This window comes from Ornithorhynchus anatinus, chromosome 4 (assembly GCF_004115215.2).
Source record: "Ornithorhynchus anatinus isolate Pmale09 chromosome 4, mOrnAna1.pri.v4, whole genome shotgun sequence".
NCBI classification, from domain to species: domain Eukaryota; kingdom Metazoa; phylum Chordata; class Mammalia; order Monotremata; family Ornithorhynchidae; genus Ornithorhynchus; species Ornithorhynchus anatinus.
The window spans coordinates 80,466,830-80,478,620 of record NC_041731.1 but is presented as its reverse complement, the minus strand read 5'-3'; the positions used below and the strand labels follow the sequence as shown (position 1 = coordinate 80,478,620).

General features: G+C 40.3%; 1 long non-coding RNA gene across 1 annotated transcript; it reads left to right on the top strand.

The window, feature by feature from the left end:
• Positions 1–2,014: 2,014 nt before the first annotated feature.
• On the top strand, positions 2,015–10,675 carry LOC114811297. Its single transcript, XR_003758969.2, has 3 exons — positions 2,015–2,235; positions 6,255–6,403; positions 10,432–10,675. It is a non-coding gene; the product is annotated as an uncharacterized LOC114811297 (long non-coding RNA).
• Positions 10,676–11,791: the final 1,116 nt, after the last annotated feature.

The following is an 11,791-nucleotide window of genomic DNA, read 5'->3' as shown; positions in this document are numbered from 1 at the left end:
CTGCCCCCTTTACTCCACTGTAGATCAATTTTCTAAAACATCATTTGGCACTTTTTTCCCCACTTCTTAAAATTTTCCAATGTACTTCTCGTTGCATCAAACCAAAACCTCTGGTCATTGACTTTAAGGCATTCAGTCAATTTTCTCCACGCTTATACTCAGCCTCTACCTCTACACCCCGTCTTACATCCTTTGCTCCTCTCGAACCAAGCTACTCACTGTGTCTCATTCTCTTCTTTTTCTCTCCACCCATCACTTGTTCATAACTCTCCCTCCTACTTAGAACTCCCTCCCGCTTCACTTGCTATAGACTCCTACTCTTCCCATCTTCACAGCCCTTCTGAAATCACATTTCCTCTAGAAGGCCTTCAGAACTAAATTCTAATCTCCTCACATTGTTCACCCAACTTCCATTTCACAACACTTCTGTATCATCTGGGCATTTATATGCTTACAACACTCTCTTATTACTATTTTATTTTTAGTGTCCATCTCCCCTTACTAGACTGTAAGCTCCTTGAGGATAGGGATGGTGTCTACCAACTTTATTATTGTACACTCCCAAGTGCTTAGTATGGTACTCTGCACACTGTAAGTGTCATATAAAATCTGGAATACCCATGGAGGGGGATAGGTTCAGAGTACAGAAAGCTGTAAAGAGGGGCAGGAGTTGGTGAGGCATGTCTGAGCACACTGAGGTTGGGAAAAGGCCAATTTTCTGTAGTTCTGGGATGGAAGACCTAATTTCATGGGCTCCTATACCTGCAAAAACAATTCCTCTGAAGGACAATATTTTGGAAGAATGGTGTGATGATTTCAGCAACAGAAAATGAATTAGCCTAAAGATGAGAGAGGCTGGATACAGGGAGTGAGTGATGAGAATGACACAGTAGCCCAGGGAAGAGATAGTAGGGGGTTTGATTCAGAAAGGTAGCTAACATCTTGGCACAGAGGGGTACATCAGGGAAATGTTGTGGAGAAAACTCATCAGGGTTTAGAGACAGACCTATTATGAGAGGTAACAGACAGAAAGGAATCAAAATTGATACCAAAATTGAGAACTTCTGGGATCAAGAGGATGGGAAAATTAAGAATGGGTTAGGAAGGAAGATGAAGAGTTTGACTATAGCCACATTGAATCTAAACTGACAACAAAACCCTCATGTGAAGAAAATCCAGAAACAAGAGGAAGTGCGAGAGATTTAAAGGTAGGTGAGAGGTCAAAGATGGAGAACTCTATTTGGGAGTTAGCTGCACTGAGGTGGCAGATGAAGCCATAGGAGTAGATGAGCTTCCTAATAGAATCAAGCTAGAATGAGGAAAACAGGGATCCAGAAAAAAGAGTTTTGAAAGGGCTCAGGTTCAGGAGTGAGAAGTAGAAAGAGCCAATGAAGGAGACTGAGAACAAGCTGACAGAGAGGTAAAAACAGACTTGGGAGATTAACAAGGTCAGATAATGTTTCCAGGAGAAGGGCAAAATATTTATGAGAAACCACTTTGGAGTGGGGTCAACTAATTCACCAACTGAAAGTTTAACATTTCTTTTGCGGTGTGGAAATTGAAGGTGAAACAAAGACAAGTCAGATTAACTGTTAATTCGCTAGTGATACACTTAAAATAATTGCAGTTCAATATTTTTCATTAAACACTGAAGTCATGTAAGTGCTAAAAATTAATTTTCTGTTTTATTGCACAGGGAAATATATGAGGTGGCATTAATGTAATATATTGGTTGTCCATTAAGTTTTTCTAACAGCGAAAAGATTGGGCTTTAAAAATTATAATAATGCTGTTTTTCACTAATGCAGAAAACTGCACTACCACATTGAATTACAGTCAGGTCAAAGGTGAAATATTATATTTCCCATTAGAAAGAATGTTTCCATGTCTTCGAAAGACTGGCTCCATTATCCTTGCCAAGGAGTTTAGAAAGCTCACGGTGGACTACTACTAAAACGTTTAGTGCAGTGTCTAACTGTGCTCCTATATTTCTGTTTCCTCCCAGGTCATTTCCTCCATTCTGTATTGCTTCTCTACATGACTTCAATGCAGGGAAGTGAGGGAGCAAGCACTCTCCAATGGTGATGAATTTTAGGTCACTGGAAAATAAACAAAATGCCTTTCTTGGGATCAATAAGATTTGGAAGGAAACAACTATAAGCAGAGCATCTGATTCATCTCAGAGGCTGAATTTGAAAGGATTCAAGTAACACAGGATAAATCTGATTCAAACTGGTAAGGAGAATGGATGACAGCAGGATAGCAGGCACTTCCTCTGGGGTGAGCTGAAATGTGAAACCATAAAAGAGTATGTACAGAAGAATTGTGGGGAAGTGGTGAAGCAAATGATGGTCTGGTGGAGCACAAAGACAGCTGATGATGGGAGCTGAAGATGAGGTGCATGGTATAAAACAAATATTTATGGTGGGACTCCTACAACAGAGTCTTTGAGAAGACCCCAAATTAGAGCCAGGCACTTTGGATTTTGAAACAATAATAATAATAATAGCAATGATAATGTATTTGCTACTTTCTATGCATCTAGCACTGTTCTAAGCCCTGGGATGGATACCTGATTAGCTTGTATCCAATCAGGTGTCAGTCCCTGTCCCACATGGGACTCAGAATCCAACTGTGAGGGAGAACAGGTAGGTATTGAAAACAATTAATCAATGATATTTACTGAAGGTTTACTATTACAAAGCACTGTACTAAGCACTTGGGAAAGTACATATAATAGAGGCGGTAGATGTGATCCCCATCCACAGGAAGCTAACAGTCTACACGGGGAGGCAGACATTAAAATAAATTACAGAGACTGAAGTAGTTGTATAGCAAGGAACAATCCTTCAGGCAGCTTTGGAGATTGTTATGGATCGTTCGTATCGCTCATATTTAATAAAATTCCCCTGATGATTTCATCATCTTTGAATAGGAAGAATAGGTTCCTGCCTATACATATCTGCTACCTAATACCAAATAGTTCACATTTTTCTCTGCCAATAGCCTTCCACTGTTAACTTTTATAATCAACTAAACAGTGCCATGGTTAGATTTCATCATCTGTAAATACTGCTACCCATTTTAACTGTTTACCACTGTGTTTCATTCTATAGTATGTATAATAATGGTACTCATTAAAATTTTCCAAAGGTGCCAAGCAGTGTACTGAATGCTAGGGTAGATACAGGATAATCTTTCTCCTTCCCTGCAGTCTCAAATTTCCTCCTGCCTTCAGAACATCTCTACTTGAATGTCCTTCTGACATTTTAAATTTAACATGTCCAAAACTCCTTATATTCCCACCCAACGCTTTCCTCTCCTTGACTTTCTCATCAGTGTATTTCAGTACCACCATCCTCTCCATCTCACAAGACTTGAGTCTCAACTCATCTCTCTCATCCAACACACATATTCAATCTGCCACCACATCCTGTCAGTTTTACCTTTATAATATTGTTAAAATCTGCCCTTTCTACTCCTTCCAAACTGCTACCATGATTATCCAAACACTTAACCTATCCCAACTTGACTACTGCATCAGCCTTCTTGCTGACCTCCCTGCCTTCTGTCTCTCCCCACTTATTATCAATCATATTTATTGAGCACTTCTGTGTGCAAAGCACTGTACTAAGTGCTTGGGAAAGTACAGTATAACATCAGACATATTCCCTGCCCACAACGAGCTCACAGTCCAGTCCATATATTTCACTTTGCTGTCCAGACCATTTCTAAAAAAAACAAAAAACACCCAAAACATTCAGTCCATGTTTCCCCAATTCTCAAGACCCTCCAGTAGTTGCTCACCACTTCCATATCAACCAAAAACTCCTCACTGTTGTCTTCAAAGCACTCAGTCACCTTGTCCCATCATATCTTATCTCACTGATTTTGTACCACAACCCGGAACAATCACTTTGCTCCTCTAATGCCAACCTATTCACTGTACCCCAATCTCATCTATCTTGGCACTGACCCCTCACCCACCTCCTGCCTCTGACCTGGAACTCCCTCCCGCTTCATATCTGATAGACCATCACTCTCTGCACATTTAAAGCCTTAATAAAATCACATCTCCACCAAGAGGCCTTCCCCATCTAAGTCCTCATTTCCCCTATCCCCTCGCCAGATGTGTCACCCTTGAATTTAGATTTGTACCCTTTATTCACCCCACCCTTAGTCCCACAGCATTTATGTGGTTATCTGTAATTTATTTTTAACGTCTGTCTCCCCTTCTAGACTGCAAACTCCTTGTGGCCATGGAACTTTTCTACCAACTCTGTTAAACTGAACTCTCCCAAGCACTAGTGAAGTGTTCATCAAACAGTAAATACTCAATAAATATGATTAATTAATAATCTCATTGGATCAGGTCCCTGTCCAATATGGGATGTACAGTCTAAGGGGAATGGACAATAGATATTTGATGCTACTTTAAAGATGAAGAAACTGAGGCATAGTAACACTAAGGGACTTGACCAAGTTTACCCAGCAGGCACGTGGCCAAACAGAGATAAAAACCCAAGTTTCCTGGCTCCCAAGTCTTGTACTCTATACACTAGGCCATGCTGCTTCTCTAGTGCCAGAGGATGTGATCTTTTTCGATTTAGACTCTGAGCTCATTATGGGCAGAGAACATGTCTGCTAATTCACTTGTACTCTCCTAAGTACTTAGAAGAGGGATCTGCACATAGTAAGTGCTCAATAAATAGCACTCATTGATTGGTTACATCAGAATGATAGCCAAAATCCTCCTATGTGTACCATCCAGTGGATAGCAACTCTTTCCAATACTCTTTAGTGCCAGCCATCCCCACAAATACTGGGAATCCTGGATGCCACAAATCCATACCCAGTATATCCTTTCTATTTAGTCTATTTGTAAAGATCAGAGTCCCTGGATGAGTGAACAAATTCTCCCTCAACCCCCTTTCCTACACATTTCCCAAATGTGTAAAACCAGTCAGTTACAACAGGCCTCTGTTGAACCATTCTGCTTGTACCCAAGGTCTTTTTCTGAAAAAAAGACCAAAGAAAATGGGGTTAAGCAAGTTAAATGGGACACAATATTCCAATTAATCAATCGTATTTATGGAGTGCTTACTGTGTGCAGGGCACTGTACTAATTGCTTGGGAGAGTATAACACAACAGACACATTCCCTGACCACAGCAAGCTTCCAAAAAAGGACTTCTCCAGATCCTGCTAAACGCATTGTAAATCGATGAATTGGTTTTCCAAGGACCCATATTAAGACTATTTTAGGTTCAAAGACAGTCGATGCACTAGGAAAAGAAATGACTCACAAATAAATAGTAGGTACGACTATTTATCAATACAGGCCCTTTTTAAGTTCTAGGCAACCACACTCTGATTTTCTAAACCCATATCCTGCATACCATCTGCTGATGTTTATTTTAATTCATCAGAAAAGGCTTGTGTTTAAGTCAGAATTTAAGTGACAGAATCAGAACAAAAGAAAAAGGGCAGGAGAATAAACTGAATAAATTCCAAATATGACTTCTAAAGGCAGACAATATAAAAGCTATAATCTTAGTTTAAATCCCACACTTTTTAAACACAGTAATTACAGGACATCTGCTGGGAACACAGCTTTGCTATTGGGTAACCTTAATTACCCTATAATATTTCCTGACACTCCCCAAAATATGCCCCACTGCTAATAATTCATTCCCTGTTCAGCCCCATTATTAACTACTAATTCAAACAATCAAGACAAAGACAACGAACAGATGACCTTGAACAATTACCTATTCACTGAACAAAATGTTTTTATGCCTTTCAAAGGGGAATGCTTTCCCGACTGCAAGAAGCACCCTTCGAAATCAGTGAAATGCAGGCCAAAGAAAAGAAATGCAGCATCAATGCAAAGGTTGTGTTTTGATAGTCCCAAAGTGATAATGGCAAAGCTCTTTCATACATCTCAATGGCTAGAAATAAAAGAAAAAAAGCAGAAAAGGAAAATACTGACAGAGCTAAATTTCTTTATATAATTCACAGAGAAGATTTGGGTGTGGGTGGCAGATTTGCCTGGGTTTTCCCTCAGAACTGGTCAACAGAAAAACAATCAGACGATTTGAGAGCCAGACAGATGCATGTTTCACACAGCTATGTGGTGGGAGCGAAGCTGGAAGGGCCTCAGGGACGTCCCCCTGCAAAGGATGCGGAGTAAAGTCGGCCTAGTTAACACCCCTCCTCTGTGTCTTCTCACCACCTCTTCCTTTCTCGAGAAAGTCACATTTTTAAGGAAATGCCTTGGGCTTGTACTTGTCAGACACTAAATGTCTGCACATGCCTGCGAGAAAGAGTGATCTCAGATGCTTCTACGTGCCTCAGAGAGATGGAAACGGTAATTTATGTGCAGCTGTAAAGGAAAAAGAAAGGTAAGTGTTAAAACCTGATCAAAGTATCGAGTTCTAATTCTCAAAATAAACCCCATTCTTCTCGGATGTTTCTGATGCATGCTTCATCCTCCTTCTACTTAATTCAGGGAGAGTACAGGTGAGAGAGGAGATGCCTCTCCTCCCCCCACAAAGCCCCTACTGAGGAGACAACTAGAAAAATCACTTCCATTTTGTAAAAACTTCAGAGTCTGAGGATGAAACTATGCAGAGGGCATCTAGTCTGCACAAATGTGAAATAGCTGACCAGTCATGTTTTTACTTAGCTAAGATAACTAGAGCTCCACATGGCCAATGTCACAAATTCTTTTCAATAGGCAAAACACTTTTTAACTTCAAAGGGAATTTTACCTCAAATTAGAATGCATCGCAGGCTTCATCCTTCAGCCTGAAAGCAATTTAATTTCCTTCACTGACTTTACTAAGCTGCATGTGGTGGTGATTTCTCCCAACCGATAGACAAAAAGGAAACAAATGTGTTCTAAGGGAAGATTTCATCTATTGTTGAAGCCAGATCACTTCAATCAGTGGTATTTACTGAATACTTACCCTGTGAAAAGCACTGCATATTCTAAATACTTGGAAGAGTAAAACAGAAGCAAAATACATGTTCCCCACCCTCAATAAGCCTACCATCTGAGGGAGTCTATTCATTTTCACTAGTATTTTTCCCTAAAATCTGACCAAGCGCCTATGGTTTTTCATTTGATCAGGAAGAGAAAACCACCAGTGAGAGGCTAATTGCTTCATGAGCTGCTAGTTGGGATTTTCTCATTTTCAGTGAGACATTTAATATGGAAGTGGGGCAACCAGAGTCATCACAAACTCCTGTTTGCACTCACCCCTATCAGTGTTGTGTTCCTCGACAAAGAGAACTAAGAAAGTCCTTCTGAATGGCCTACAGTGTTTGAACTTCCTCTATGCTGGCAGGCAATGCCAAGTTTGTTGGTGCTGAAGTGTGCCCCAGAACTTTGTGGTCACATGGGAGTGCTTCAGTGAATTTAGCAGTTAAAGACATTTAAGAAGCCCTTTCCCAGACCATAGACCCTTCCCCAAGCCAGGAAAGCCTGACAAGTTCTTGCTTTGGGAGTCCAGAGAGGGGTAGGTCTTGCATCCCTAAGATATTTTCAAGGGCTTTTAGGAAAAATAGATATAGTTATGGGTCTTGGTTCAATCAACAGTCCACTCATTAAACTCCTGGAACACACAAAAAACATTTTCTGCATATTTCCCTATGGCCAGAGGTAATAATAATAATGTTGGTATTTGTTAAGCGCTTACTATGTGCCGAGCACTGTTCTAAGCGCTGGGGTAGACACAGGGGAATCAGGTTGTCCCACGTGGGGCTCACAGTCTTAATCCCCATTTTACAGATGAGGGAACTGAGGCACAGAGAAGTTAAGTGACTTGCCCACAGTCACACAGCTGACAAGTGGCAGAGCTGGGATTCGAACTCATGAGCCCTGACTCCAAAGCCCGTGCTCTTTCCACTGAGCCACGCTGCTTCTCGGTAGGGATGCTGAAAGCTAACCCCTTCCCATCATTGATCAAGCTTCTTCTAATAATTAATAATAATTATGATACATGTCAAGTGCTTAGTGTGTGCCAGGCACTGTTCTAAGCGCTGGTATAGATACAAATTAATCAGGTCGGACACAGTCCCTGTTCTCGGTAGGGATGCTGAAAGCTAACCCCTTCCCATCATTGATCAAGCTTCTTCTAATAATTAATAATAATTATGATACATGTCAAGTGCTTAGTGTGTGCCAGGCACTGTTCTAAGCGCTGGTATAGATACAAGTTAATCAGGTCGGACACAGTCCCTGTTCCAAATGGGTCTCACACTCTCAATCCCCATTTTACAGATAAGGGAACTGAAGCACAGAGAAATGACTTGCCCAAGGTCACACAGCAAGTGACCTTACTGACTACTTTATTACTCCGGACAACTCCCCACCTAACCTCATTAGCAATCTCCATGCAAGAGCCTCTGGAACACTACTCATACAGAGTCTGGGCTGACATTTTTGGTGAGGATCCATTAGCAGACCCACAGACACCTGTCGGAGGAATTGGAATTTATATTGGTGGCCGAGGGCAACAATCCATTTCTTGTCCCTTCAGTGTGGGGATCAAGTATCTTCAAGGTCCATTAAGTGTTGTTCTCCTGGGTTATTCCATGGGCTAGGGAAGATTATCTTTAGTGGAATTCAGCCCTAATTCCTCAACAGTAGCCTCACATCTGATTTTATCCTAATAATAGTAATTATACAGTATTTGTTAAGCATTTACAGAGACACGGTGTGGCCTATTGGAAAGCATCCCTCTCCCTCTCTCTTCTCCTTCCCTCTCCCTCCCTGTCAACCACTTTTCTTTCATTTTCTTTCCTTCCTGCCTGCCTCCCAATTTTCTTTTTTTTCTTCCTTTCCCTCCTGCTTTTCCGCCCATGCTATCCTGTTGATTCTCTAGCCCTCAGTACCTCACCCAAAGTCCACCACAGCACCCAGAATCAAAAAGTAGCCCCACCACCTTCCAGGACTAAATGACATCAGTAAGCTAGTAGTGCGGGATATCAGTCAATCATTGGTATTTATTGAGTGCTTATTATGTGCAAAGTATCGTACCTACCCAACACACTTGTGATGTCAGAGTAGTATTCAGCCCATCTCCAGCTCCACAGCACTCACGTATATATCTGTAAATTATATCCTTTAAATTATTTACATTACTGTCTCCCGCTCTAGACTGTAAGCTTGCTGTGGGCAGGGAATATACCTACCAATGCCATCATATTGTACTTTTCCAGAACTTAGTGCAAGGCTCTACTCAGAGTTGGACACTGTATCCAACCTGATTACCTTGTATCTACTCCAGTGTTTAAAACAATGTCTAGCACATAGTGTTTAAGAAATACCATAAAAAAGGTAAATGCTCAATAAATACCATTGATTCATTGATTCACTGAATGCCCAGAATTATGGGAGCGAGATTTTTCTGGCAACATTATTGTCTTTTTGTGTGTACGAAACGAAGCAATTTGTCAGAGATCTTAGGTACTAATTTTTTTTATTAAACAAACACATTACTGGTCTGCAGGTCATGTCTGGGATATCCAGAATAATAAATGTCACAGGGAACAAACTATACTTTTCTCACCATTGCAGTCCCATTTCACTAATCCAGAGAATGCACTTAGTCGTAGAAATAATCTTTCAGGAAAACCTATGTAATATTTAACGAGTATTTTTTAAACTCCATCTTTGTAAGCTGGAGCTGTTTTGCTGGATATTCGCAGATTCTATGTGTCCTTTTCACAAACTTTAGGCTTCTCAAGTTTTTTCAGCCAAAGTTCAGGCTCCAATTTGAACTACATACTTTTGGTTTTCCCACATTTTGTGTCAGATGTTGCACTGAGCTTAAATTAGGTCCATATTTACTGTTCTTGCCGGAAATAAAATCCCCCACAAATTTGGTTTGTATATAGCTATGTCTGTTCAGCAAGAGTGCACACCGCCAACAAGGCAAACTCTTCAACACAAACCTCATAATTTAACCTACAAAATTCTCTCCAAATGACAGTCTCAGAAAAAACACAGCAAGGATAGGATGGAAATAAGTTATCGTATTTACATAGTGAAGGGTCCTTAAGAAAACACGACTGCAGGCAAAATTACCATTTCGCGTCAGTGATTTCATTATTGCTGAATATTCAACGTGTTTGACCAACCCTCAGCGGCACAGAATGCAAAGAAAAACTTGTGTGATCATTTTATGAAATATTTATTTAGGAAATGAAAGCGCAGGGCCATTTATTAATTATAATCTTCAATTGCTCATGTTCAAAATATTCAAAATGGGTGGTCTTATCTAGCAAGTATACTACAAGTGATCTCAGATTTAAATTTACACATTTTATCGCTTCTGATTTTCTGTCCCAGTGTTTTCCATGAGCTTCTTTGAAACCCTAGATTTGGAAGTAGAGGATTGTAATGGGTATTTATTTATTGCAGGAGAACCGGAATAAGGAGATTTTTAGGAGAAAGTTTGAAAGTTGACCTGATAACATGAAAAAAGCACTGATCCTGTATGGATGAGAAAGGAGGGAGTAAAATTGAAATTCAGAAAAAAATTCCAATATTTTATTTTCATCTGACAATTTTCCAGACAGAAATTTTACCATCTATTCTTGATATGGTATTTAGTAGTATTCCTGATTCTTGAAACTCCAGGCATCCAACTCCACATTCTCTGCAGTCTCAGAGGTGAATTACTGGCTTTCTTGTGAACTTAAATATCTTCCCTTGGCCCATACTAGTCCTGCAGATATTTAGACAAAGACTTGGGGATTCCTTACTTGGCCTGGCCTATCCAATCCTGATCACTCAAGACACTTCCTGGCCCAGGTGTTAGGTTTTCTGATACAGGTATTTCCCACTATGGTGGACTCTTGTTAACATAACCTAAATCCTCCAAATTCTTCTAAGGCTACTTTCTGATTTCAAATCTTGGCCTCCTAGAAGCCCAAGATCAATATTAGCACCAATTTCTCCTTCTTGTGCTAATGATCTGTTCATAGTTTGTATTGATGATGATTTTACCCATACTTTTAAGTACTGCAGTTTAGGATATATTAGACCAATCTGTAAGAGCATGACTCCTAGGTAGACCTACCTCAATAACCACTGCAATCTTAAAACTCCTGCCTCTGATGTCCCACTGATACTTCAAGCTCAAGTCCAAACCAGAACTCATCTCCCCTCCCATATTATCTCCCCCCATTATTTCCCCCCATCATTGTTAACAATGCTACCTTCCTCCCTGTCTTTCAACTCTGAAACTTTGGCAAACTCCCCGCCCCCGCATCATTGTTAACAATGCTACCTTCCTCCCTGTCTTTCAACTCTGAAACTTTGCCAAAATTCTTGACTCCTCTCTCTCTTTTAGTCTGCATATTCAATTATTTTACCGAGTCCTGTTGGTTCTTTCTTTACATCATCTCTGCTTTCCTTCTTCTCCATATATCCAACACTGGACAAACATTTGTCATACCCTTACTTGACTACTGTATCTGCCTTCTCATACACTTCCCAGCCTCTAGATGTTTTTCTCTCCAATCCATTCAACTGGATGCTCAGATTATTTTTTTAAACATCAATGTCAAGCAATCAATGATATTTGTTGAGTGCTTGCTCTGTGCACAGCACTGAACTAAACACTTGGGAGAGTACAGGAAAATGGAATAAGTATACTTGATACCTGCCCTGAAGGAGCCTATTCCCCATTGTAAGCACTTACACAGATCTTTAGACTATAGAGAATGACTTCCCTGCTAGATTGTTAATTACTTAGAGCAAGAATTGTATTTACCCA